We start from the raw sequence: 25,768 nt of genomic DNA, 5'->3' as shown, positions 1-25,768 counted from the left end.
CGTCATAATAGTTTCTTCCTTTCTAACTCCTTGGGCAGACTCCCATCAGGACAAGGCTCTGTACAGCCATGGAAGCAAGGAACATCTTTCTCCTCAGTTCTGACATCCAAGTAGAAACGCGTTGAGCCTTGACACAGGAAAGTGTATTATCAATCCACCCTGAAGAAAACATTCTTCTTTAGAAGAAGAAAAAAAAAAAAAGATTTTCCAGAGATCTAAGTTTTCTCTTTTCTTCTCTGTTAAGGTGTGTGAATGAAAATTCCAGGTGTACACCCTCTTTTTTTTACTCAGTAAAGATGGACTGAAGCTTGTACTGGTTAGTGTGCCAGACTGAAGTCTATTTCTTAGAAGCTATATGGGCACTAAGCATCCTTCTGGGACCCACTTGCTTTCTGGTGAAAGCAGCGTAGCCAAAATTGCTAGCTGAACTCAAGACTTCACGGCCAGATGCGGTGTGCATATTACAGTCAGGACAGGAGCTGGGGTCTCTTAAGACTCAGGGTACTGCTTAAGAAGTTCTCTCTTCTTTTTCTTCAAAAAACATTTAAATTCCCTTCCCTGGATGTGGCTTACCTGTCCCCTGCTTCAGAGGGCGCGTAGAACTTTGTAGCTAATTCAGAAGGGTTTTGAATGAAGCACGATACATGTACAAATTGGGCTAACTTGTTTCTAAAGGGATGCAGTTTGTGCCAGACGATGTTGCTAGTGCTGTTCGTAAGTATATTGATTAAATTAGGAGGCATACATATTCACTGACATATTCATACATATTCATTGACTCAAACAAGGGTACTGCATGTAATGTGGTATTTAAAGCAACATAATATCTGATCACAAACTGAATTAACAAGGAATGATTTTACTATATAATATTCTAATCTTCCTGCATTTTCAGCTTCATTACCTAAATAATTTGCTCTGTCATGTACCCTAAGTAATTTGAGCTGGCTGCAAATTACTTGCCTCTGAACACCTGCAGCTTACAAACACTGCAATTCCACTAAACTAAAAGCCAGTGGCAGCACTGCTCTGCCCGTTCCATTAATATGCTACGCTAAGTGACCATCTGTCCACTCATATATATTAAAATATTTAAAGCCTGTGTACTTCTAAAGATGACATCTGGTTGGTAGACATCTGAGGCATTTTCAGAACACACAGTAACTGCTTGGATCAATAGCTGATGGAGACAAGCTCCATTTACCTGCCCGCTCCTTGTGTGAAGGTCTGTTTATTCAATGTGCAATCCCCACCTTAACTCCGTTCTGACCATGAGTAGGCTGCTGGGTATTGTAATGGCACAGCTAGGAACAAAGAGTTCCCGAGAAGACCTAAGAAAGCTGCCATGCTAGAGACTTGTGTCTTACGGTTGGATTTCTGGGGGGCTAGTACAGTTGACATCACATCACAGCAGCTCTCCCAGCACGTGGGACGTTCATTGTGTCTTTTTCTCCTTTACAAGCTGTCATACCTATAGCTGAGCTCAAGCTGAGCAGCATCCCTCAGAGCATCACCTGGCCATCTTCAGTTACCACGAAGTGTGCAGGAACACCTCTTTGAGACTGCTGATGCTGTCCAGCTTCCCTAAAACTGACCAACGGGTTGAAAATGGGTTTGGAAATTGAGAAGTAGGATGGATGGGCAGAAATCAAGACAAACACAACAACCTCTCTAAGCCTTGTTTCCTTAGGAAATCAAACTAATAATAAAACAAAATAAATACTGAGGTTATGCTGGTACAAATCCTTTGAAGTCCGTGGGTGTGATGGGTGGAGTGCAAATGAATGTAGCCACCGAAGTATTAATTAAAAGTAAAGTATGAGCAACACCTCAAACACACGAGGCAGAAATGCTGCAATGCCAAGGCTGGCTCTTTGGGCCTGAACACAGCTGGATCCCTCTTATTAGGTCAACTGATTGTGTGCAGCACTCCATAATGCTACAAACACTTGGCTTCAAAGAGTATGAAATGAGATGCATGATAAATAGTACAGAACAACAACATGAGCACTTTTGGGGCTTGCAAGGATGAATTTTAGGAATAAATCTAATTCTTTCAGCCTCTGTTATTTACTTATTTAGGGGGGGGGTTTGAAAGCTCCACCTTCGTTACTAATTCCATGAAAATGAATTGAACAGGAATTGTGCGGATGGTTGAAATAATACAGCAGAAGTTGTACAATGCAGTAAGTTATGTAACAATGATATAAAATCTTTCAATTTTATGTGATTTAGACACGTCAAAGGGAACAGTGCAGTAAGGGCTCATATTCTTATGCCAGAATCACTGGCATTTATGCTTAATATTCTTCTTTAAACCTCAAAATTTTACTTACACATTTTAAATTATATGCTTAATGTTCTTCTTTAAACCTCGGTATTTTACTTACACATTTTAAATTAAAGAACCTGAGCTTGTTATTACATTAAGCACTAGCTTCAACAAAGATACCTGAATGCATAATGACAGGAGGATATATGGAAAATAGTTCGGATTCTCCAATAGGCACAACTATTTCTGTGAAACTGCTGTGATATTTTTAATTTTATATTAAAATGGAAAACTCCTGAAAAAAACTTTAATAGAACATCAAAATATACTTAACCTCTGTAAGAAAAAATAAAACAAAATGAAGTTCCCAACACAAAATATAGGACTTCTACAAGGGTCTAGGAACACAATGTAAAAAATGACAAAAGGTTTTAAGAGGAACTCAGAGAGATGAAGTCTGCTCCTGCTCAGTCACGTGTGTAACACAAAATCATTTTTTTTCTTTTTTACTACAGTCTCATCTCCCTCCACAGTCTTTTCTTTATTCATCCAGAAATATTCTTATTCTTCTTGATCCAACAAGGCAACTTGGTATCTCAACATTTCTAGAATGAAGCAACTGAAATAACTATTTTTTCCCTTCTATTTTTGAGGAAAAAAAAGAGCAGTGATCTAATTTGTAGTCAAAAGCTAAATGGTTTGATTTTCCTTGTTGAAGGAATGACTGATAGAGACAATCCTAGCCTGGGACTACAGGCACATTACAAAGGCAAACCACAGATGAGAAATCACACTAAAGCAGTGAGCTTCATGCTTTTGCTTAAAATAATTGGGGCTGCCACATCCAGACATGTTCTGTCATCCAAGAGCACAGAAAACTAGTCCTTACTTGATAGGACATCCAACTTATAACTAAAATCTATTAGTTTGTTAAATTGAGGGGGGGTTTGAAAGCTCCACCTTCGTTACTAATTCCATGAAAATGAATTGAACAGGAATTGTGCGGATGGTTGAAATAATACAGCAGAAGTTGTACAATGCAGTAAGTTATGTAACAATGATATAAAATCTTTCAAGGATAAGAAAAAAATTAAGAAAATCCTAACCACTTCCTGGTTCCAGATCTGGGGAAAGAGTTGTTCTTTCTGAGTAGACCCCACCCACAGGCATAGTAACCAGAATTAATAGCAGGGACTAGAAGAGGGAAAGAATGGAGAAGGTTCTATGCATTTCAAATCCAAAGCATTTTAAGACTGGTTTGACTATTTTGATATGTTCAGAAAGTATTTCCACATTATATTATATCTATTCAAAAAAAAAAAACAACCCAAAACATCATTATACTTCATAATACTTTGGCTTCTTGCGTTCTTTCTTGTTCACTCAGTTGCTTACGAATAAACATATGAGTATTGAATTCTCTTCTCTGGTTCAAAATTAACACTAGATGCATTGGCTATGATGAGGAAGGTTTGGAGTATGATTAATTTAAGGACTGAGCTGAATATAATTGTTGTTAAATAAAGCAATGCAGTACAGCAGGTTTTCACAACAAACAAAAACACACTTGACACTGCAATCATGTGACTGCCTTTACTGGAACGCAACATAGTTTTATTCAAAGCCCTGGACTGCACATCAAGACGTAGATATAATTCTCATACTACTGCTGATTTGCTATGTGAATGGAGACACTGGTCCATTTCTCATTTTCTCTATCTACATAATCAAGATAATCAGCCTTTACCTCTACACAGCTATCTTAGGCAACTGGTACATACTGCCAAGTCTTGCATCTTCATTTTATGACCCAAGAAGCAAGTCAGTAGACCTCCAAACAAACACCATTCGTCATACATCTGCTGTGTTTTGCACTGCTTAGATAAAAGCTGCCACAAAACTACACAATAGTGATTGTGACCAGACCAGTTATCTGATTAAAACAAACAAATAAATAAATAAAGCCTACAGGTTTAATTGCATACCTACAAAAGGTTGCTCTTGACAAAATTACACAAAATACAACTTTCAGAAGCAACACAGGTGTGAGTTATGACCACGGTAAGTGGCAGCACTGCCTGTTTTTTCTATTCTGATTTGTTACTGCATTTATCCAGTAAGCAGCAAGCTAGCAGTTATTTCATTCCACGCTATGTTGATAGAGGATTCTAGACTTCACTTGGTTTCTGTCATCCCTAATTTCTTCCTTCAGATAACCAGTAACCTTGGGTATCTGTGAAGAGGAACACCTGCAGCAGGGGCATAAGCACAGTTCTGTTAAGACACATTCTGTACCATGCTGCTCTGCTGCTAGAACAAACCAATGCATATTGCCTGTTCAAATAAAAAAGGAAAGGAGAGAGGAAAGAAAGAAAAAGAAAGAAGTGAGCTGGCAGGCCAAGATGCATGTTCACCTGAAGGCAGAGAAAGTGCCCTGATACACTCAGACACACGGGGATTTCTTCAACTCTGCAGTTGTTTTTCCCTGATATTAGATAAAAGCAAATCTACGCTGATTTGTACTCCATATAGGAGTTGGGTCTTTCATTCTTAGTAGTAACAGAGAGGAAGAAAACAAAGTGAAATTTGCATGAGAACATAATCTGGAAGAAATATATTTTCTGGAACTAACTGGAGAATAATGAAGGCATTCTCGCCTCCCTGACAAAAGGAGTCAAATTCCTCCAACTGCATTGAAAAGCTGAAATGTATCTATATTTCTATTTATACAAAATACAGAAATAAACAGAAATAAGAGAAACTAATGAAGACTTAATTTCAATAAGGCATGTCTTTTAATAATGTCTGTTTCAGAGTGGAAATCTAAATTACCTCTAACATTTGCTCTGTTGATTAATGCATGAAGTCCACCTTTTCTATGAAATTTCCTACTCTGAGCTGCAGGAGCTGGCATTCCAAACACGGAATTTGTTAACTCCAACACTGGCCTCCCAGCTTCTTCTTCCTAATTAAATGTGCTGGCCTGTGGGAGCATCTCAATGTATTTGTTTGTTTGCAGCATGAAAACAAAGAAGAAATTACAAACCACTTGTTAATTTTAACCCAGAAAAAAGTATGCCAGCACAACATTCTTTAATTATTTTTCACGGGTTTTGAACAGCCTTAAATTATCAATACTTTGAAGGCAATCATTTTAGTCCCTATTAAAAGGCATATAGTTACATTGTATGCCAAATAATGAGATTTAATTAGTTGGTAGCTAAATTGCACTAGCATTTGTTCACTAAGGAAAGATCTTTTACTAGCTTTTTGAAACAGTGGTAAAAGTAGTACTTCACTTGCAACATGGTATGAAAATTGTTAACAATTTCAACTAAATTCATTTGTAAGGTGAATCACTGAACATTAGGTCAATGAGACTAAATGTGACTGTGTGTAACGCTTCCATTTCATTCTTTCCATGCATAGGCAGATAGCTCTCTGATCAATCCATAATTCCTGAATGCATGCTCCTACTTTGCAGGTTTCCCCTGGTTAGTGACCCATCACCTCCGCCCGTTCCCTATTCCAATGCACGTTTTCTGTTACATTTACAGTTTGGCCAAGTCATGGTGCAGTTCAGTATTTATTACCCCCGAGACAGCAAATGTCAGTCTGGAAAAAGGAACATGGAAAGCATATGGAAAATACAAGAGGATATACTTTGCCCAATAAGGCAGGTGTCCCTTTAAACAAAGGGTTTTGTCATGATTCAGGTTTGTCCTGCCATTTTGCTGGTCTGCAAAAATTTTATTAAGGGTTTGGCCTCTGCAGAAATTGCAGGATGTATCACTATGTGTATTGAGAAATGACACTTTGTATGAATACGTTAAAGCAAGACAAACATGGCTAGTGCAGAAGACACTTCCTTGCAAAAGAGCTGCACTTTGATGAAAAAATATTCAAAAACTCGATGTAATTGTAGAAGAAAAAGTAGCACAAAAAAAATATTTTACCCAGACTAGAAAAGTTCCATCATTCTCAAGTGACTACATCTTCCTTTTTAAGATATTTTCATTTTCTTTTTGGCTGTACACAAATTTGATGTCATTAAAAAGTTTTTCTTTGATGCTGTATGCCAAGTGGAATCATTAGTTTCTCACAAAGGTGTGCTCTCAATGTCTAGTTTAAGTTTTCATTTTCAGATGATTCATTTAAGGGATGAACAGTAACAACCAAAAACAACTTCAGAACTCTAAACAGTAAAAAGCCTGTTTAACACTCGCTCATTTTTAATTTCCTCCAACACCTCCTGTCTGGATTCACATGGCAGTCAATACTGAGAATTTATTCTGCAACTCCTTCAGTGATATTTGGCTGCCAGCAGCTCACCTACTCAGGCCCAAACCAGGATCCCTCAAACCTCACACAGGGGTTCCTCTGGAGTCTGTGTTCTGCATCTTCCCAACTGGCACAGGGACATTTATTTATTTATTTTTATAACCAGGGATGCTGTTCATTGCCACTGTTTTAGGGTCTTTGTGCTGTCTCATCTTTTCACGGCTCCTCTGCATGCTCTCTTCAGATGTCTTTAGAGGATTAATAAAACTACTTTTAGTAGTCCTTTCGACTTGCATTAAGTTCCTTGGTGGTCCCTCATTCTTCTGAAGCCAGGCCAGGACTGCCCATCTTGCCAAGGACAGGGAGAGCTGCTGGATAGCAGCCAGTTCTGCCTGGTGGTGGTTGGGTGCACATTTTTCTCCTCCTTCAGATGTTCACAGGAAGGAAATGCTATGTATGACCCGTTCGCAAGAACGACACCAGGAAGGAGAACATGCAGGATCATATCAGAGATGGAAATTGTATAGGGTGGGGCTTACCACATAACAAAAACAGTCTAGGGAACACTCAAAAACATTTCTGCCAGAGATAGTTTTCAACATGTTCTTCAAACCATGCATTATGTGCATGTGATTTGTTGTCCCCCTGCCAGTCACATTCATGCCATCTCCCTGGCCTCGGCTCTGGTTCCGTAGTTCTTCTCCTGTCTGTATATACTATCCTCACTGTTTGAAAATCATCATTTTTTGACAAGGATGATGGAAGGAAAAAAATACTTCCTCACAAAAACGCTTTAGAAAATTACAGGCTTGTGAAAAGGTGAAAGATCTTCCTTTGCCACAATTATGTTAGGTGCTCTGACCTCCATTAAAACCCTTTCTTTTGACGATTCATTTCATAGCATTTCATTTCCTACCTCTCCATGATAAAAGCAACTGCAAGGCAATAGATAAAGCAAGTTTGCTTGCTGTTTCAAGTAGATAAATTAATGCTTTACACTTAAGAAGCTTTCAGAGTGTCCTCAGATGCTATTTAACTAATATTTTACATTAGAACATCTACGGTTGGACTCTTGCAGCAAATATCTGACTAAAACTTACTACAATTGCTCTGTTATGATGCTGTATGCACAGGATACCTCCATCAGATACATTAAGGAAGATTAAAGTTAAGCTTCACATATTTAAACACTAACAAAGTCTACTTAATGGCCGTCTTCAAAATGACAGTGCCCTCCTAATCTGCTGGAGATAAAGAAGTGCCAAGATTAACGATTACATAAGTGCATCGCAGAGCCCAGAAATAATAATCAGCTCTTCTGTTGTTATTTGTGTATAAAGGCTATTAGAGTCATCTGACATTCCAAAATCCAATTTAAAGTTGTTAAACCCCTTTCACGTACTTACTTGAGGTTGGAAAAATTAGAGGTTCGAAAAGGGAAAGGAAGGGCTTGATTTACTAATTCTTTTTCCCCTTACTGATTTTGCTCTAAGCCAAATCTCACTAAGAAATGAAAAAAAATATTTTAAACAATGCCTAGAGTAACTGATGTTGCTGCTGAAGGAATAATACCAATAAAATCCTAACGTGCTTAGATAGCAAAATTTAAAATAATGACTACAAACAAAACAAGCAACTATTCTGTAGGAAAAAATCCTATTGAATTGAGGGTTTCAGTGACATCAGCTGTGCACACCTGAAAATAGTGAAGAGCTTCAGAAAATAAGCAAGGTAAGAAACCAGATGTGCTCTGACACCACACACCCATCTCAGTCTACTAACAGTATCAGCTTGTGTTCATACAAGCACAATATTGTTTGCAAGAGACCAATCTGTTCTTGGCAGATTGAGGCAAATGAAAGGTCTGACTGAAGCCTCTCTAAACACTACACGATCAATTCTTTTTCCACAAAAATCCTTAAAATTCAAAATAACCCCCTTTGTTCCAGACTAAGACTGAAAACCAAGTTGAGAAAAAAAAAAGTGTCTTCTCCTGGTTCCTACATTGCTCCTTGGGCTGTGCAGCTGACATGGGATGCGACAGGAAATCAGGTGGGCACGTCCCTGCCCTCTCCCTCTGATCAGCCGGCCCTGGTCCTGCCTCCCCTCCTCCACGCCCGCACGGACGGACAGCACGGCAGCTCTGTGACCAGCCATGCGTGCAGCGGCTGCACATCGTGCCTGCCTCTCAAGGGAGCAGTCAATTACCATCCAATTTGCAGCACAAATTGCTGCGACTCTGAATGCAGAATTCCCCTCTGGCTTAAAAATGCCACAGAAAGGGCAGCAGAGCAAGCTCTGACAGCCAGACATGAGGGGTGCGTGTGGCAGACAGACCTACGGACTGACCGCTGCAACACCATCTTGGTGGCGATGGGATGGGATGGGATGGGCCGGGCCTTGGGCTAAAACGGCAGCCCCAGGATCCACTGCCCCTGCTGGGGACAGGGCCCGCCTGGCAGCAGCTGGCATCCAGAGAGGCAGGCCCCACGCCCTCACCTTTACACCAACTTTCTTTGTGGTATCAAGAGAGAAGCGAGGTGACAGCTGCGATTCAAGCTGAGGAAGTTAATCGTGAGGATACATCTAAAGGAAGGACAAGATGTCTGAGCTCCCATAGCAGCAGATCCGAGGCAGGTTTTCTCCTTCCCTGTTGTGACTGTTAGCGTAACGACCTCAGCTGCTTGTACAGCACAACAGAGCTGTGTGGACTCTGTGCAAAAAGCTTTTCCTTTATGGCCAAGTAGTGATTTTCTAGTGTTCCCTAAGGTAAAGTCAATTAAGTGATAACTGCATCTCTGCAGAGAGTATTCAAAATGCTAATATCCCCACCCAGATAAGTCTTCAGCTTTGCCTGCCTATTTATCTCCAACTCTTAGAAATTATTGCCATGAATGCTCCAGCGCCTTCACCCATTATCTTTGCAATCCTGCTTCTTCCTAACAAAAAGGCAAAAAGCCCAACACGTAATAGCTCTACCACTATGGCCTCACTGGGAAGTAAAATGATCCAAGCAAATTATTATCAGCTTATCTATTGCAGTGTAGTTACCAGCATATTTTGCTGCTCTCAAAGTTCATTCAACTTTTCATCAAACCTATACAGGTAAGAAAATATGATGTGCCATCAGAGGCTCCCATACTCTAGAAATAACACCAGCCTGCACTGTGAGTTACCTGATGTGATTACAAAAACACACGCTCTCGTCTTTAGTGTTGTGCCAGTTGACCATCAGATGTGAAAATTTTGACATTCTTTTCAATGAGGATAACAAGATGTTATTCTCCTGCACATGGCTCTAGGACAGCATTTTTACCTCAATATGTGATGATTCATGTTGCATATTATGGTCACACAGGTTAAATATGTTCTCATGTTTTTAAGTGGGGAAAAGAAAGACAACAATATCAAAGCTGAAAAATCCTACTACCAAAACCAAAGGAACCTGATGATGTGGATACACTGCCTTATCACCAACATTTGTATGATTACTGTAATAATTCATTTATACCTCTGTTTATTAACAAGTAATACTACTAATAAAAAAAAAAATTGCAAAATGATCCCTCAAAGAACCAAACAGAGAATACTGGCATCTTTTTCAGACAGCTCTGAAAGTACAAAGGAGCAGAAATCAATCCTATGCTCCACAGAAAGGGGCAGAATACGTGTGTTGGGTAGAGTATGAGTACTAGCAGGAAATTAGAGTATAAAGTGATTGAATCATTTGCTGCTAAATTCATCTGAGAGATGAAAAGGGAAGAACCAACTTGCTTTGCATTGTTAATACTAGGTTTGAAAGGCCAAATGACAAAATGGCAGAAGCAGGCAAGTAGTGAATGTATTTCATCTGTGTTTCCTAAAAACAAAGGAGGCTCGATAAAGATTAGAGTAAAATGACAGAAACAACACCTGTATTATTGTAATAATTGTATCCAGAGATACTGAAAACCACTTACTGAGCTTTGCAAGGACAAGAAACCAACCTCGTAATCAGAGCTGAATAAAGCCATAGAATATTTTACTGAGAATAAAGATCTCTCAACCCTTTCACAACAGTCTTCACCCATCACTCCTGCTGATGTTTCTTTTTATGTTTGTTCTGCATATGCCAGAAGACAGACAAGAACGAACGCCAAGCAACTCCAACTGTTGACAGTTTTAATGCTATAGTGTTCTAAAACACTTATACAGAGTCCTTTACTACGCTCTCTTTGATGAAGAACCAAAACGTTTAACCAGAACTCCTGTATTTCTGCTCTTGGAAGAGTAATTGTAGCATAACTTTGATTGTCCAAAGCTACCAGGGGGACAAGTAGAAGCAGAGATAAGTGGGGGAGCAGCCAGAGGTCTTCTGTGAATAATGGCAGTGAAACGGGAGGAAACAAACTCAACAAAGGATTGTTGGCTCAGCTCAGAACTAAAGTTTCCCTGTTCCTGAATGGAGCATTCATAAGTAAAATAAGCTTCTCAAACCAAGCATTCTAAATTTTTGTAAAAACCATTTGACAGAGTGAAGAATTATTATTCATTTTGGTACTTGACTCTCCAGAGAGAGAGACAGCTGTTGTTCTTACTGCAGCAATTTATTAACCAGTTGTACAGCCGTAACAATGCTCCTCCTGGTTGTCTCAATGGTTAACAAGCAACCAGGCTCTTTCCAAATCCTTGTTTCCCCAAGTATTATTCAGGAAACATTGCTACAAGAAGTTCCAAAAACAATTAAAAATACAGATATATCACAAACCTTAGCGTCTGGGCAGAATCCACACAGAAGAAATATGTTCAGGTGCTTTAGACATGAAGCTAAAGATTTTAGTTAAATTACTGCAGCATAAGTTAGTGACAATGGAGTAGGAGAGTCACTTTGGATTTAGCATGGAACCTGGCCCAGGGCACTGGAACACAGAATAGAAATAAATACTAATCATGCTTGCTCACACTGAGAGGATTAGATAACTACAGACGTAGGAAATTAAAACCACAACAAGATGACCCCATGCTTATGATTTCCCTGTTGTACCAGATCAGTCAATATGAATAATTGACATTGTAAATTGAAATCCTCAGATAAAAATAATAGTTTTACCGCTTTATTTCTCTTCACTCACACATGAATTGAGTAGACTATCTCTGACAATGCCATGGTTTAATATTCTAAACACACTATCTCCTTTAACAATGCCTGGAATAGAAACAAGCTGCTGAGCCAGATCCTCAAGGGGTGAAAATCAACACTGCTACACTGACTTCAGTGGAAGCACATTGATCTACACCAGCTAAAGCTTTGGGCCCTAGTGGGCAATTAGGTTTCTATTATATGCTAATTTAAATAATGTACCACAGAACATTTGCTGTACAATAACGCAAGGCTACATTCTTCTGCAGAGAAGGACAAGCATTTGCTGTGGCAGGGTGAGAGTTATGTATTCTGGTTTCAAGGAGCAGGATGAAGTTTCGATATAAACTACTGCTCATAACAACATTTTTAAACCTGTAATTACTCACACTGTACTACTTTAGGAAGCCTGTAATTATTTTGTAACTTCTTACCAATGTCTAGTCTAGTTCGTAATTGCTAACACTGCCTCCTTCAAAGGAATTAGTGACTATGTTAAAATCTGTTTTTTTATTAGGTTTCTACTATACAGAGTGGCTGTGCTGTTACATTACAATCTGCGTTCAGCAGAGGAGGAAAACTCAAACTGATTTACGTCCAAATCTTGAGCCTTTGAGCAAAGCCTGAACAAAAGAAATGAGTAAAACAATCACCCACACTTTTCTTATGAGACTTCTGCAATAGCAGAGTTGGAAAAAGGATTGTGGCTGCAGCTGACACAGGCCAGAGTTTTTTCTCAACAGAAGTTTATACCACTGAGGACCATCTGCAACAGCCTCTTGCTTTCCCAGGGAGGCCTCATGCTCCAGCCAGAATATGAAAATGAGAAAAGTGGGGGAGACACGGTTCAGCCACAACAACAGCAAAAAAGTTCTCCAGGGTCTCAGCTGTTTTAGGTTGTAAGGCAATTCAGGTGAAAGGATACCATCACCATGTAAAAAACCACAACATTAACACCAGTTGTTAAAGTTTTGGTCTCTTCTGAAGCAATTTCTTACACGTTCTCTTATGTTTCTCTTATGCTACTTCTCAGTGTTTGTTACTGTCATCTTTCTTTCCTTAGTTGTCAGCAAGCAAGTTATTAGCATGCCGAGGTCCCTACTTGAAGTTTTCTGGAATTCTGATATACGTGCTTTATTTTGAAAGCTAAAAGCACACCTCAGCAGGGCAATTTGGAAGCTCTCTCAACAGCACTTTTGGGAGTGGGAACAGCAAAACAGGGCATTCTACCTGTATGCATGACTCTCACATGAGAAGTCACAGCAGAAATCTGGAGATAATCTGCAGCTAAAGACCAACATCTTTCCCCCCCCCCAGCATACACCATTTTGATTTGTCTTGTTTTCTGAGGAACCACTCACAATAGACAGGGAAGGTAACATGAGCTGATGTAGGTCCAGGTGTCGCAAGGTGAGATGTGGTAGTAAGCTGCAACACTGACATTATGTAATTCCCTTCATAAATGTACTTATCCTGGTAATAGTGATCTTCCCCAGCTGCATTCATAACTCTTCAGAAATTGTTGACTTTTGAGCAGAAAAAGTTTATATAGAGTCAAACATTTTTAACGATAGCAGCCACACAAGAAAAACTTGCCGTACGGGTAACAACTAAAATGTCGTCACGAGAACGCATCCACAGCTTTGCCGAACTCCACACTTCTCAGCTGCCCCTTCACCGTGCTGTGGGGAGGCTCTACAGACATGGTGAAAATCCCACATTCACAATCTACACTCAAAAGAAGAAACTAGAACCAAATTCACTTAAGGCTTTGATTTTGTTTCTATTCCCACCAGGGACAGGAGCACACAACCCCACTACACCAGCTCCGCAAGCCATGCACCAGCATCGATTTTCAGCCACTGAAAGGCACTGTCCTCCCCTGCCTCTCCCCCTCCTCCCGTGCCTGTACAGCTGCACCTCGTGAGCCAGACGAGCGAACGACTCACGCTGAAACTGTTCTTTGGCGGATTAACTTTACCCTGAATCGGTTTCCTGACTTAATTCCCCACGTGATTGCAGAGATGCTGTTGTGCTCGCGCAAGGGAGGGGTGTGTCTGTTTGGCACTGCTCGCCTGTGGATGGTTGGAACATACACATCTGAACTGCTAGGCCTGCAGATCGGGAAGAGGAGGCGAGGGGGAGCAGACAGAAGGACGAGGAGCACAGGCTGGTTTTCCAAGAAACTGAATAGTCTATGAATAAGTCACTGGTTTCTACGTCCAATATTGCTGTGAAACTTCAGGCAAGTCACTTATTTGATGTCCTCATTTCACAGCTGAGGAATTGACACAACACTTTCTTACATCACCAAAGTGTTGTAAGTTGAAAATTAATGACTGAGGTACTTGGATACCCTGGTGACAAGGGCCAAGTCCATACGTAGCTAAGAGAGAGGAGTGATTAGTGACAGGGAGGGGCTAAGGAATCAACCCATTATTTTTGGTGGACTATTTCCTTAGAGGATAAATGAGAATAACTGCTACTTACTTGATTGCAAGGAATTGAAAGAGCTCTCTGTAGCTCTCTTGTGGGTGGACAACTGAACAATTAAATAGCTATGCCCTAATTTTAGTCAGAGACCTTATGTCACAAGGAATTTTCAGGGAGGTGTCTTCTCCATGTGCAAAAAATAATTGCACTGTGGAAGGATAGTTGACCAATATATTAATTTAGCTGTTCAGAACTCAGAGATAGACTGTATCCCATTCCCCTTCCTCATATTCCCAATTCCAGAATTTCTAACCGTAAGAGAGATGCCATACTCAACTGCCTGTTCGAAAATATCCACCTGTCTGCTTACTCAGACTGAGGGAAGTTCTGTGAACATACTGCTTCCAGCCCCAGCGTGATGGGCTCAGGCTAAAAAAAAATTTACAGAAGCAGAAACCTATAGGCAGCAGGTGACATTATAATCAGATCTCATGTTCCGTGCAAGATAAATGGTGGACTATCACCGAGTGGGCTTAGTGGGTTTTCCGAGACACACATATGTACCAGCGATACTGGAAGGCATCTCGCTTCAAGCTACCATTGTTATACACAAGGAGACATCAAGCCATAGAAAATACACTCCGATCTTAGAAGTTGTTTCAATGGCTTGTTTTCCTTGCAGTTAAAAAAAACATCCTTTCTTCCTATCCTAGCCTGAATTTTCCTACCTTCTCTCAGAGGAATATGTGAAATATTTCTTCCCCTTGTGCCAACACAGGACCTGCTGTCACAGGATTGAGACGATCTGACTTCAAGTCCTTGCGCTGTTACAAGGATCGCATGTGAAAGCCAGTGCGAGTCATAACTATCACCGAGTCGTGCGTGTGTCTAACTTCTGTAAAACACGTAGGTCTCACTGAAAACACCAGGAGTTAAAGGATTAAAAAGCATCATGGAGCTGGGCCCATGCCCTCCTGTAATTCAATTCATACTTGTGGAACATTAGGACTGGAGAATTCCTGTCCGTGAGGATCCGATAAATACTGCAGAGTGCTTGGGTACACCAACAGGAATAGAAGCCTTGCAAATACTTCAATAGGTAAACAGTGTTTCAAGTCTTACTGAGCTTATTATGTCTCAAGAGCTTATCATGTCCTTGCTAGATTAGAGAGCGTGTGCTCAAAAAACACATACAAACATAAGGAAAAGTGCAGTGAAGAAAGCTTTCAAATAGCAGCCTCACAATTTTAGCTCCTGCCTTATGATTCTGTAATATGTGTTTGACCATTCTGAAGATCCCTGGGACAGAGTTGCACTGAAATTCTGTTTCCTCTCCTCTGAGCCAAGGGATCAGCCCTAAATAATTATTACTACAAAGTTGCATCAATGGGTTAAAAGCATCTGTAGAGAAGTAAATCCTGTACTGTCTGGATTTGCACAGAAGACCACTGAAATAGAAGGCAGGCTGAAATCTCGGCAGTCTGGCAGTTTGCAATTAAATCGCTAGGAATGCATAAGCATTATTGGCCTTCCAAAGCAGATCCTTCCAGTTTTATGGGCAGAGAGTTAAGCACCCTGTAAACTGTACTCAAGCCTCAAATTCTCAGTGTTGCATCTGCTTTTGTTCAACATTTTATTTTCTGAAAGTCTTGTGGTTAGGCAATGAATTGTGAGTCTTGATTCCTGGCTATGACACAGGCTTCTTGTGTGGCCCAAGCCAAGTCTCTTAAACTATACTTCAGTCCCTTAGTTGGGAAACAGGTAAAACACAACCCTCAGTGATGTTTTGTGCATAAATTAACTCGTGGAAGCCGGTTTTTCAAAGAGTTCACTAATTAACATTATAGACAACCCTATAGATAAAGAGATTATCAGAGGGCTCTGTCTGGCAGCCCTGGCAAAAGGGAAAGAGCACATTCCAGAACTGACGATAGGATCTGCATACAATTCAAGAAAACCAAGTTTACTGAATTACACAAAGATATCTTTTAAGAATATATACTTCTTTGTAAAAGAATATGTATTTCTTAGCAGTATGGATTTCATACAACATAGCCTATCTCCTACATTTAGTTTTGTTTGGAGAGAAATGCCACCATCAGCTGTCAGCACAATCTATGTAAGGTATGTTGACAAAATGTTACTGACTTGGAGGAATTCTGAAATATTTACTAAGTTTGCAACCAGAGTTGAACGTTGGACACATTATTTGCCACAGATACGCAAGTCTAAGTTGCTGGAGAATGGAAAAACAATACGGTATGTCTTACAATAAACATGTTGATTATCACAGATATTAAGGTATAAGCTAATTGGGGTAGATAATATGTTTTTCCAGTGTTTATACAGTGCCTACAATCTGGCTCATGCTTACAACAAAGAAGAAATTTCATTAAGCTTCCAAATTTCATATACCAGTATATCTAAGCATGAAACTGAATTAAAACAAAATAAATTAGAGCTTTCACATTAGCTTGACTAGAAATAGACTACAAACAGGAGTGAACATTAATAATTGTTCTATCTATGCTGACAAGAAATTAAAATAAAGGACTAAACCTTGAGCCTTAAGATTTTATTTTTTTAATGATGTAGGATGAACAAACTCAGTCTTCACTACTAAACACTTGATGTAAACCAGACATATCAAACTTCTTAAGCTCATCTCATTTTCTAAAAAATACTGATTCAAATAGTCACACAAAGATAAAAACTGAAAGATAAAAACTGGATATAGTTCATGAAATCTGTAGTTATGGTTCTCAGGAGCCACTGAAAAGCGACTGTACAATTAGGAGCTGAAATATGCTTTCAAACAACAGTAGAAACTGGCTCCAAAATTCTGTCATAAGTTACTGCCTAGCCCACATACCGAAAAGTTAAGAGTTCTCTTTGAAACATAGCAGCTTAGTGGTTACAAGAACTTAATATTCATTTTTGCCTTTGATTTGAAGATCATAATCCAGTACCAGAAAAACGGATTTTTCACTTGCTGTGCACCAGTGAATCTACTTGCTTTATTTCAAATAAAGCAACATTAACCTCTCACTAAAGCACAAACACCCGAGCAGGCAGAGCAGCCCCTGACAATCCCCAGGACACATGCAACAAACTGCAATTTTCAGATTTCTCAGTCAAAGCTCAGGTGAGCTTCATCTTTGTTTTTGTTTACTCGCAGGTGGTATAATTAATCCATCAAAAACTCTGTTGCAACTTTAATGGCATTCAAAATCAGCATGCCCCAAAATTGTCGCGAAGTTTATTTACAAAAATAAAGACTGCCTGTGATTTCACGATCAACTGCACACCATGATTATTTTTCTAAAGCATACGTTCAACTCCATGTTGTATACAGTATTATGGAACGGAGGAGGCCCTGTCTGACCCTTCATGCTTCTGTCCCAGAATACAGAATACAGAGTTAAAGCACCGCTGGGGTTTCCCACATATCTTCATACACAGATCTATGGCTGGGACTCTGCCATCACTACGCTTCAGTAGATCTCCAGCCTGCTTACATTCTAGTCCAACCCAGTGTAATTTATCATCCCTACATAAAAAGAATTTAAGTGATTACAGAGGAAATACAACCAACGCAAAGCCGTAACTTTTCAGAATTTGGAATCAGTTCTGCTGGGGCAGAGAGGAGTGCTCCGTGCCAAAAGAAACTGGAGAAATGCCACTTTGAAATTAAACCATCCACTTTCAGAATATACGCTACCAGGGCAGCAAAGCAATGTTTTGCTATTGATGGCACAGCTCTGAATCCTCCCTGTAAGGCAACAATACCAATCTTTTTTTTTCATTCAGGTATTTTGCACTTGCTTCTGTGAGCTTAGCAAGGAGGAACTTTTTTTTACCAATACACTTCTGCATTACAAGCAGAGGTAGCAGCAAAGAGTCAAGTAACTCTCCCAGACAGAAACTAGTCACAATCCGGAATAACAGGGCAGCTGGGGCTCCATGCGCATGACTGCCTGAGCAGGAGGAGCAGGAAGACGAGCACTACCAAACTGGGCTGCAAATTTCATCTTGGACCTTAAAATGTGAAGTCTTCCCAAAACTGAGAAGAGCAGCTGAACGGAGCCCATGCAAACAAAAGCCTTCCTGGGCCCTTATCTGATGTCAGTGATCCTCTGAAATTAGGTGTTGCCCAGGAAGAGCAGTGGGAAGGTACAGGGCTTGCCACTCCTAGGTGGCACCTGTCTTAAACACATTCCCACGGTTTCTCACAGTCACGTTGCCAGAGAGGAAAAATAAACCAGTAAAGGCCAGCAGTAGTTCCCTGAGAAAGCTGTGAAAAAGGAGCTATGGCTCCTACCATCTGGTACAGTGGGGAAACTACCCTCTCCTTTCACCAAGTCTCCCTGTAGTCCCAGCACACATGGAAGGTGGTGTGGCCCAGCAACAGGAGGATAGCAGGCTGGCAGGGGGAAGGCTGATGGCAGCACTCCCAAAGAGGTAGGAACAATCAAGGAGTAAGCGATGACTCACGCTGTGCGATTTATTGCTGGGCATCGTTCCCAAATGTGTTAATAAAGTTGCAGCCAAAGCAATGCATATCCCTTAGGTCTTGGCTTTGTTCAGCCCGGCCAAGATGATCAAGTCTTGTTTTCAAGCAAAACAAGGATGAGATTCCATACAATATTCCTACTGCAAGTGATATATTTATGTCTCACCGTTCTACCGCACAGCATTGCCAACCCGCAAGTATTTAATAAAAGAAGTACAAAACAAGAAAGAAGCAAGAATACATACAGACACGAAGTCATAAGATATTAAACTTAAATTTTAGCTTAAATTCTTTTTATTTTCTTTTTTAATCTTCTCTAATTTCAGATGTAAAAGATGACAGACAGTAGTAGTCCTCAATCACTGTATTCAACTGAAACAAAATGCTAATATGAAACCAGGTAGCAATGGATTCAATAATCGACAGCTATCATTTTCTTGAAGGTCTTTTGGAAACTGAGAAATTGAGGAAAGAGAAGAGAGGCCATAGAACTGTTTGAAAGGAAATATTTACTTGATCAGCTGGGGAAGCAGTGGTCAAGCATAAGAACTGTGACAGGTTTCTGTAAGCAGCCTGGTCAAGTGTCACATACCAGTTAGTGACAGAGAAGCATTTTTATATAGCGATCACTGTGCAAGCAGATGCTCCTTTTATCTCTAATTAGAATTAAAAGAGAAGCTATGTTCACTCTTAGACTTCAATGCAGCTTTGGATTGTTAGAGATGTAGTAACTCAATATGAACTGGCTGATGTCAGCACTTCACAGGACAGTCCTGTGAGGGACAAAAATTATGAAGCTATTAGAAGGGCAAAGGATAAATGAATCATTTTTGCAGTGTGCAGGATACACTTCCCAGTATTGTCCACAAGTAGGAAAGAGAGTTTCAGAACGATGTTTGAAGATGTTCTTGTTTCAGAAATTAAATGAGACATGGGCTAAATTAACAGAAGAACATATTGTCAAGCTATATCCTCAAGTAAAACAGGTATAAACTCAAGTATAAACATGTTTTTTTTTTTTTTTTAAAATGGCAGCTATCAGCTATCTACATCCATCTGTTTCCAAAGCCAGAACTGGCAAGGGAGGGGAGGGCAGGAGACAAAAACCCCAAAGTCTTTTCACATCTGAATTATGCTTCTCATGGAGAAGTGGAAAGCTCATGCTATCATCAGTCAGTAGTTTGCCAAAAAATCTGCAACAGATCTGTGAAAATTAGAAATGACATTCAAAATTGTTCATGACATTCATAACTGACTGATTTCTCTAATAGATTTTAGTAGATTTAGTGGTCTTACAACTCACTAGCCACCTCCAGGAATTCCCCCACTGAAACTCAGGTAGTGAGTATACGGCTGGGCCTTACAACATGTAGCCCAATCCATCCGTGCTTCCAGCATGTGAATCCCTAGTCAAGTTCTGCCAGATTGCATTCTACCAACAATATAAGTACTACCAGATATGTTATTTTATAAATCTTTTTGTTACCATGCAAGCTCTGGACATTGTGAGTACAAAATATGAAACAAGAGACAAGTGTGCTTTGATAATGACCAACAGCTCATGACCAACTCCTTTCCAGAGTGGGGTGCACAAGACAATCCACTGGGGTACAGGAAGAAAGTATTTTTATACCACTGATAAATTACTGCATCTATATCTCATCCTTTTAAAATTTCTCTTCCTGTGCTTATTTTATCATGTACATATTAACACAGTAATACACATATATAATTTATAAATAAAAATACATATATTGGGGGGTGCATTCTCTTTTTTAAAAACAAACAAACAAACAAAAAAAACACCGATAGGGGTACGCAATTAAAACTGTTGGGAGACCACTTTTCTAAACAACCTGATAATGCAAACCAACACCTACTGGCTGCCTTCAGTAAAAGCTTATCAGCACCAGGTTCTCGTCTATGAGATAAAGGTGGCAGTTCAATAACCGCTTCAGGGAGCAAGACAAGGAAAGGGCAGGTAGATAGCAGGTTCACTGCTGTCACTAGGGTTGAGCTGAGGAACCATGGTTTTGGATGAAGATCTCAGAGTATATATGCAAATAAGTAATGTGTATATTCAAATAAAAATATGATCCCTGTGTAATGGAAATATGAAAACGTCTCTTCATGTTTTCTTTGCTCCCTTCCTATTTCAGTTCCAAAAGTTGTTGACAAACTCACTCCGCTATAATTCTGGTTTTGTATACCTCACACATAATTTAGATAATGACTTCTGTGTTTTGTACAACTTGTTCAAGAGTAAGTTCATACAGGCTTCTTGCTAGCTCATTTTAGTAAACTCACATCTACCTAGCACTGCATGAGCGAAGCAGAGGTTTGATCCCTTCTAAAAATCCATCCTATGGATGATTTGTTACCAAGCACATGTGTAAGCAGAATAATTTGTATACATTCAGGGAGCTTGTTACACAAAATTAAACACTGTAGCTACAAAAGAGCCTTGGCACATTATTTCCATGCCTCTTTCCTCTAACATTCAGAATCTGAAAGCAGCAGTTTCTCTCCAAGTGAAGTGAAAAGCAGGCACGAATTAAGTTCTCCTGAGGGTGCCAGTGAGCTGCACTCACTGCCAGTGAGGGTGCTCTGTTGGTGACCCTGGCCCAGAATGCAAAAAGTTTATAAGAAATTCAGATTTTTTTCAGGGGAAAAGTGTAGGTGGGAGGGATAAGCGTGGCTTTATTGACCAGACCTGAATTTTGGTAAACCGAAAGACAATCTGGAGACAATCTGGTTTCTTCCAGTTGTCACAATCCTCTGGTGTGCTTAGAGCTATTCCAGAAGGCTGCTAAAGGAACAAAGATCTCTTGAAGAATTGAGCATGAAGGATTAGAAAGGTAAAGCACAGAGGTGTTCTAGAGGGCTCTGTCTTTCATTCTTTCATGATGATGTGAAACAGCCAGCTAGAAAGGGACTAAAAGGTACAGTTGCATTGTTACCCCTAACTGCACTGATAAAGGGATTAAATAAGGCACTGGCAGCTTGCTTTCAAAAGAGAGTGAAAGAAGAACACAAGAAAGTGAATTAGAGATGAAGAACGTTAACATGAAGGAGAAGAAATGAAAGAAATGAAATGAAAGAAATGAGGAACTAGACAGCAAAGTAAAGAGGATCAGGCAATTACACAGCACCTCAGCAAGATGACAGTACTGCGTGCAGCCCCCTGCAACCCTACGGAGATGTGAATTCCAAGCAGGCAGATTCTTACATTCACCCAAACGGAATAGCCAAAACAAGGTGAAAGGTGGAGATTGCAGCAGTACCACGTTTCAGTCTAAAAACATATACACTACTCATTTCCCAATCTGTCTTTGCAATATTAACTCTCCTTGGTAAAATTAAGAAGTCAAAAACTCTTTCAGAGGTTTTGCTTTTTTTTGACAGAGTGGAAGCTTCGGAAACTGGGGTTGGGAGGGTGTTTGAGAAGCACAAGCCCCAGCAATCCACAAAGCTTAGATTTATGGTATTTTCTTGAACTCCAGAAAAGTCAAAAAGGAATCCTGTTAACAAGTGTAACGAGCAGGTTCACAAAGGCTCACAAAAATTACATTAAAATCCACTGTGTTTTGGATGCATCTAGATATTAGTTCTGACGATCAGCTAGCACTTTATCATGAGCTTCACACAATGCATATAAAACGTCAAAGGCGTAACATCTCTCTCTTACATTAAATTGCCTGAATATAACAAACCAATTATTCAATTGAAAATACATCAGAGGAAAATTACCTTGAAAATTTACCAATCTGACAAAAGTTAATGGATTAACTAACCAAATAAAATGGTTTTATTCTGCCCAGTCTAGTAGGCTCACAGCATAGCCAGATCTTACTGCAAAGCCAAAGACCTTAACACGATAAAAGCAAAAAGCATTAAGTGTATTAATGCCTGTTCAACAGTGAATTGTCTTTGCAGTATAGCAATGCATTAATCTAGCTTCTGTTCACACTTCTTTGATTACAAAAAAACAGAAACACAAGCAACCCAACAAACAAGTCACTCTGCATAGCTTAAGAGGCCCAACAGCCTTTTAACAAAACAATTCTGTTGCCATTTTTACATGGGTTAGTCAATGCCTTTCTTTTTTTTTTTTTTTAAATGAGCTAAATATAATTAATGACTTCAAAACAGAATTAGTTCAACAGCATTTGGCTGAAAGCATTTATTCGTACGAATCCAGTTATAAATCATAACTCAAAGGCATATTGTAAAGAACTTCACTGAACATTTGAATAGCAGACTTCTATATAAAAGTGGTATTAAAGCTTAGACATTAGTCCAGTCAACACAAATTCTGATTTTAACAGGCTTGCATAAACATAAATTTTGGCTCAGCTAGTGAGCTTCGGCTGTCAGTACTCTGAAATAGATACAAGCTTTAGGAAACCTTTAATTCAAAAAGCCCATTATTGTACCAACTGGAATAGAAATACTTGAGTATCAAAGAGGAGTTCTTCCCTCCTTTCATGGTATTACTTCTGCAAGACACCAATTGATCTACAGCCCTTGAAAGAAAGATTCTCTCTTCCCTCTCCTGAACAAAAGTCAGTGTAGTTTTTTATCCATCACAGTGTAACAGCATCAAAAATGCTTTCTGCATCAACTTAAAACAAGGAGAAAAAACTGCAAACCACAAAGTTATTAAATGACATGTCAATTTATTTTGTCTGACAGATTCACTGCAGGGAAAAAAATGTTTTAATTAAAAAAAAAATATACATGAAGATTTGTTTAGAGCAGGTAGTAAGAACAAGTGAGGAAGAAGAAAAGGAAGAATTTATCTGGATAGTACTGCTAGTGTTACTCCGAGGTGCTGTTTGGCTTCATCAACAAAACAAGGATAGCTCACTGAATCCAGCAAGTGAAACACTACCCGAATCTAAACACCAAAGTGTTATGCCCCCTTTTCCTGGTGAGGAGCTGCTGTTCTCCAACAGCACCTTTGGGAAGAAGGTGCAATAGCCGTGCTTTACACAGGGAACAGGTGGGTAAAGGTAAAATCTGCCCCACAGCAGAAAAAGCCTAGGCTCAGAAGAACTGTGGGCAGACAGCTATTACAGGTGTAACTTCTACCAGATGTAAGCGCTTTACCAGCTTAATATCAGATCATTTGGAAAGGACTTGAAAGACATAACTGTGACTGCTACAGGCTGTTTGGGGAGCTGAAGAGCACTGAGATCTGTCCTGTGTCCCCTGGTTTGGGGTAGATGTCAGCCTGCTCTGATCCTAACAGCTTCCAACACAAAGCCTGTTTAGGCTGGCTTTTGCGGAGGGTAGGGCAAAATTTCACCAATAAATGAACAGAGCACGGCTGCCTGGCTCGGCCCTGTTTCAGATGACAGCAGGACAGCCGTGCAAACACCAGACTGGATACTTACCTTCTGAACTGGAGATTATTTCTCTCATCTGGGACTATTTATGCAATGCCTTGAGATTTAATACATTGCCAGACTTGCTGTTGGTTACTTAATAACATCCACAATATTTAGCAGTGTCTGATAAATTGTGTAACATACTTAATTTACCCTCTCTGACATTAAAAACAGTTACTGTTAATGAACAATGCCTGAAAATATTTAGGTGGGTTGTTTAATTCAACTGAACAATGTACTTGGAACTACTGTGATAGAATTAGCACACAGGGAAACCAATACGTGCTTATTTAAATTCCTTCTCTGCTACATGTATTTTCTCTTTAATCATACAGCCCTTCCATTTCTCACTGGGTATAGTTACTCTACAGCGTCTCCCCTGAAAAACAACACAGTATCTACACTTTTTTCTTTTAATGGCAAAAATTTTTATTCTTCCAGGCCATGCTAAACTTTCTTTGATCAGGTTGTTCAAATGGCTGAGCTCAGCACGGAAAAAGTATCATTTTGAATAGCAGCAATACGCACAGCTTCACTGAGAGACCTGATTTCCTTACTGGCCCATATTAAAAGCAGGAATATTTCTGCAACGTTATCACAAAGGTCCTGTACAGAAGAAGCTCAGCCAGCCTGCACTCAGTGACAAGGATGACCTGCGCGTTTGATGCATGCAAGGTGCTCCACTAATGTGAAGAGAAATACAAACAGGATCTGCCACACCAGCCTTGCAGCAGCTTGCTACGTGTCAAGATGAAGGATAACTTCTTCCTTTGGACAGACTTGGTACAACAACCAAGTCTTGAAAAGAAAGGTAAACACCTAATAGTGCGTAGGTTTGGAATAATTTTTCGAATTCTATTAGCATGAGTTGTGAATGAGTTCAAAATGCTAGGGACATGACATTATTTTCAAAAAAAAAAAAAAACCCACAGTAGATATTTAAAACTAAACAAGTCTCAAGATTACATGCTACTGACATTGTTTACAATGGGATTAATTACTTATGGGAAGAAACTATTCCATTGTATATCTGCCTACATTTCTGAAAAACAAGAAAAAAATAAAAATAAAATCTTGTTTGCAAAGCACCAGATTAGCTGCAAGCAAACTGGGTTTTGCTCCTTGGATAAATCTCTTAGATAGCCGAACCAAAGTAGCCCTTTGTGAAAAAGACTTTTTACTGAGATGTTTGCAGACTTGGAACATTTTCCAAAGTGATAACAATTTTGAGATCCAGCTTAATACAAATTTGAAAGCATTTTCTGAACACTGGAATTAATTATAATTATTCTCCCACATTATACTTGGTGATTATATTTGAAGTCATGCTACGTAATTTCAATTATGAAGGTGCTTTTACACTAGAAGTAGATAAGAGTCCTCAAAAACTGTAAAACTTTCACCAATGAAAATACGCTTTGCTAACAAAAACTTGCTCAAATGTAGAAATAATGCACAGCAGTGCTCTTCATATGAGATACATCGGTTTATGCCAGCTTTAGACATGTCCCTAGAGCTTTACCTTTAGCCTCTGAGGAAACAACCAGGCCACCTGTGCATGCTGACCATTTTGAATATTCATCTACGTGTAGAGATCCCATCCGTTGCTGATACACAATCTGAACTTAGAATAGTTTCCAAATCTCTAATAGCATGGCAACAATCCAACAAGAGAAGTTAAGTAACATAATCCTGCATCATTTTTTTTGCCAGCACTTCCCTAAGAAATATTTCAGCTCAATCCAAAAACAGAAAAA

The 25,768-nt window shown here is 39.5% G+C and overlaps 1 protein-coding gene and 1 long non-coding RNA gene across 12 annotated transcripts in view; one reads left to right on the top strand and one right to left on the bottom strand.

Annotated features, from left to right (window-relative positions):
* Positions 1-6,348, top strand: part of LOC311442789 — a 44,105-nt gene extending 37,757 nt beyond the window's left edge. The window contains exon 7 of one of the 3 annotated variants that reach the window (XR_014696867.1): positions 5,830-6,348. This is a non-coding gene — a long non-coding RNA (uncharacterized lncRNA). Of the gene's footprint in view, positions 1-38; positions 314-1,462; positions 1,725-5,829 lie in introns of those variants that run through there. The other 2 variants (XR_014696868.1, XR_014696869.1) reach the window with 2 other exon arrangements.
* The window catches only part of RORA (RAR related orphan receptor A), a 406,228-nt gene that overhangs the window by 29,717 nt on the left and 350,743 nt on the right, over positions 1-25,768 (bottom strand). The window lies entirely within an intron of this gene.

This window comes from Aythya ferina (assembly GCF_964211825.1).
Source record: "Aythya ferina genome assembly, chromosome: 11".
In the NCBI taxonomy this organism is placed as follows: Eukaryota; Metazoa; Chordata; class Aves; order Anseriformes; family Anatidae; genus Aythya; species Aythya ferina.
The sequence above is the reverse complement of the archived record's forward strand: the minus strand, read 5'-3'. Positions and strand labels throughout refer to the sequence as shown.